Source organism: Ahaetulla prasina, chromosome 1 (assembly GCF_028640845.1).
Source record: "Ahaetulla prasina isolate Xishuangbanna chromosome 1, ASM2864084v1, whole genome shotgun sequence".
In the NCBI taxonomy this organism is placed as follows: domain Eukaryota; kingdom Metazoa; phylum Chordata; class Lepidosauria; order Squamata; family Colubridae; genus Ahaetulla; species Ahaetulla prasina.
This window is the reverse complement of record NC_080539.1, coordinates 247,606,079-247,609,870: the sequence shown is the minus strand read 5'-3', so window position 1 is coordinate 247,609,870 and position 3,792 is coordinate 247,606,079. Positions and strand designations below refer to the sequence as shown.

The 3,792-nt window shown below is 40.5% G+C and overlaps 1 long non-coding RNA gene across 1 annotated transcript; it reads left to right on the top strand.

Annotated features, from left to right (window-relative positions):
* Positions 1–541: 541 nt before the first annotated feature.
* Positions 542–3,516, top strand: LOC131189307 (uncharacterized). Its single transcript, XR_009152973.1, has 3 exons — positions 542–677; positions 2,680–2,791; positions 3,417–3,516. It is a non-coding gene; the product is annotated as an uncharacterized LOC131189307 (long non-coding RNA).
* The last annotated feature ends 276 nt before the right edge of the window (positions 3,517–3,792 follow it).

Here is a 3,792-nt window from a genome sequence, read left to right as displayed (position 1 = left end):
CCCAGGCTAGAAACTAGGAGACCATGAGTTCTAGTCTCTCCTTGGGCATTGTCTGCCTTACAAGATAGTCCAAGCAAGAAGCACATCCACATATATGAGTTCCAACTTTATTGCAAGATTATATTAACAGAGTCTTGCAAGTCTGAAAGTACACCTCAGTCCCCTTGCTTTTACAGTCCTAGAAACTGGAGAGGCTCCCTTCTAAGATGTTTGTCAACCCTTATTCCTTTTGTGGCTCACTTGCTACTTCTCTAACTGTTGTCTGTTATTTTTGTTCATCCTGCATCCTGATGTGATTCTCACATATCACTACAGGCATGAAAGCAGCTGGATAATATTGGGCCAGTCCTGTCCCTCAGTCCTAGGAAGCAGGCAATGGCAACCCACTTCTGAAATATTACCAAGAAAACTACAGGGACTTGTGCAAACAGTCACCAGGCACAAACAGGACTCTGAAAGACAAGATGATCTTTCTGAAATCTAGGAAATGAATATACTGTATCTATTGATTCACTCATTTCTTAAATGTTTTTCAATCTAGACAGATTCCATCAACTTGATGCCCATCATATGTACCTGTATTTTTCGGACTATAAGACGCACAAGAGTATAAGACACACCAAGATTTCGAAGAGGAAAACAAGAAAAAAAAATAGTTTTTGGCCTCAGCGCCAGAGGTGGGTTTCAAAACCCATTGCTATCAGTTTGGTCATGGGCGCGTGCCCCCTCGCAATACTTCTGCGCATGCTGGGCAGGTGGGTGAAGCCTCCCACTGCCGCTACCAGTTCACCCGATCCAGGCAGCAACTCACCACTGTTCTGTTTTTTCCTCCCCAGTTCCCAGGAACATTCTGCAGTCCTCTCAAACCCTCTGCACATTCTGTTTTTGTGAAAAATGGGCCCGTTTTCACAAAAAAGGGCCCATTTTTTGCCTCATGAACCCCCACACATCCTGTTTTTGCCCTTCCCAGCCCCTAGGAGCACTCTGCAGGCCTCCCAAACCCTCCGTGTGTCCCATTTTTGTGAAAAACGGGCCCATTTTTGGCCTCCCAACCGCCCCTGCATGTGTCCTATTTTTGCCCTCCCCAACCCCCAGAAATACTCTGCAGGCCTCCCAAACCCTCTGTGTATCCCATTTTTGCAAACACAGGCCTGTGTTTGGTGAAAATGGGATGCCCAGGGCAGGATTTTGGGAGGCCCAAAATGGCCATATTCGGTCTATAAGATACACCAACATTTTCACCCTCTTTTGGGGGCGTGGAGTGCATCTTATACTCCAAAAAGTACGGTAATTGTCAACATCCAGCTCAAGATCCAAATAAAACTCCAGGTTCATTCTGGTACCAAAAATCTTATTATTGATTGAATACACTGCATGGTTATGTTGAAGCAAAACTAAGCGAAGATCTCAAACAACAGTTCATAGAATTAAACAATAATTTCCCCAGCCAAACCCCCAACTTCTCACATAATCCATGTAAACAAGTTAACTTTGTTATGGGAATTGTCTGCTTCTGCTCCACACCTGTTATAATGCCCTTGAAAAGATTTCAGCTCTCATGGTCTTCAGTGTAGAGGTTTGTTTCTCCAGCTAACCCATTCTAAAGCAACCTCTCCCCCCCACACCTACTCTTATAGCAAGTTGAAACGAAGAGGCACATCGCTGCCAAAGTTTCACTCTTGACAGCAATAGAGTACTTTGCTTCTGATGCTTAGCCATTATAAAACATTTCCTTGCCACTCAGAAAACCTCCACAGGCAGACATTGTGCAAATGCAATAGTGTTGGAGAAGCAAACTTCCTTTGCTGCTTTGAAAAATAATGTGATTGCCTTGCTCAGTCTTATTCATATCTCTGCACTCATGACAGTCGTCGATTTTGCCACTTCAAATTTATTAGCACCTGCCACTAGAGTGGTAAATGACTCTCAGATAAGCCAATCTTTCCCAACCTGGCACCCAGATCTATTGGGTTATCCTCCCACCAGCTCCCCTCAGTATAATAATTCTAAGAGCAGCAGTTTCAACATACATGAAAGTTGCCAGGTTGAAGAAGGCATTCATCATTTTCTAGCTATTTCTTTTTTTGAATGCACATGGAGCTAATTTCTGGAAGAGCGAGTGTTAATGGAAAAAAACCTGGTTGCCTTTGCTGATAACAGATATAGAACTAGAATGGTTGCTGTCAGCTGAAGAACTGATAGATATGGAACCAGAAGGACAGGTCAATGCTTAGATGATATGTCTAAGACTGCTACTGAGAGATCCTTGATCCATAAAGCTCTCAGAATCGATATTATATTATTACAATGAACCTCGTCTTCAGCTTGATTTCTTTACTTTTAATCAAAAGCCCACTTTATCATTGTTGGAACATTAGTTCAGCTGTCACATCTAAAGAAACCTGGCTGTAAACCAGATTGGCCCATGGATCAACATCTTTGATGTGACCTCAGCACTTCCAAAGGCACCTTCGAGGTTGCTTACAGTAGCTCTTTCATGTGCTTTATCTTCCAGTAAATTGCATTGCTTCATAAGGTACAGACTAGATTGGTGTAAATGGATGGTTGTGACTGATCAGGTCACAGCTGTCAAATCCAATGCCAAACTAAAATTGGAGAATTAGGGGGAAAAATATGCAGTTGCTCATTTGCTCTGTTATTCTCTGTGTATATTTGCAGGGTGAATATATTGCTATGTGGAGACAAGCATTTCATCAAATCACAGACTCTGGAAAAGACCTGTGATTTCAGGGTCTTATTTTAAGATTAATTATGAACATCAAGATAAAGGGTAAGTAGCTAACTATATAATGTCCAGAGTTTGCTTTTATTTTATTTGAAAGGACAAGAGCTGTAGTGGATGAAGTAATGATAAATAGTGGGAGTGTCTATATTAGGCATATAGTTGGGCTCATGGTTTTCTTTTCTTCTCCATGGATTTTTTGGGGAGAAATTGTTAGCTTTTGCTTAACCTCTCTTTAACATCTACATCCCACCTTGTTTTAGGGCATACAATGACTCAGAATTCTGTACGACTTCTTCTGTGAGATGGATGGCATCTAATTTCAACAAATAAAAAAAATAAAACAAAATAAAAAAATTAGGAAACTATAGAGTTGATTTTCACCAACTATATTTGAAATGGTTTCAAAAAATGCAAATGGAAATGGTCTCAAAATCTGCTCATCTATGATGTCATTAATCATCAACAGATTGAAAAGTGGGAATTGGAGTCAGTTTTGCTTTATTGAGAACTGAGAGTTGGTCTTTTATCAGAAATCAAGCTGTCACATGAGAATAATTTCAATTTATTTTATGGATAAGCGGCTGCGTGTGCGTGTTTAGTCTTTGCTGTGTGTGAAATCCAGGTACCCCTTTTTAAGGCAGTATTTCAGGTTCATTTTTTTCCTCCACAGTTCTTCTGCAACCTTTGTGTCATGGCATGAACGATATGTAGAAAATATGGCTCTACAAGCAGCATATCAACACTTGGATAATCCTCCTAACAGCATTATTGGAGAGGAACAAAGTCCTCTTCCTGTTCCCATTTAGCCTCACTTCCAAACTTTTAATAGGCATACGGAAATTTTATGTGTTTTATTTTTTCTCCCAGTGTTCTTTCAATTAGAATGCCATTATAAAACCACTCAGAATATTGCATAAAGTTGCTTTATTTTCCTGCAATCTAAGGTTACCTTTCAATAGTAAATTACAGAATTGGAAGAGGGGGCTGATTAATTTCATGGGTCCTTGGTTTCTAGCCTCCACAGTAAGGATTTATCTGATCATCCC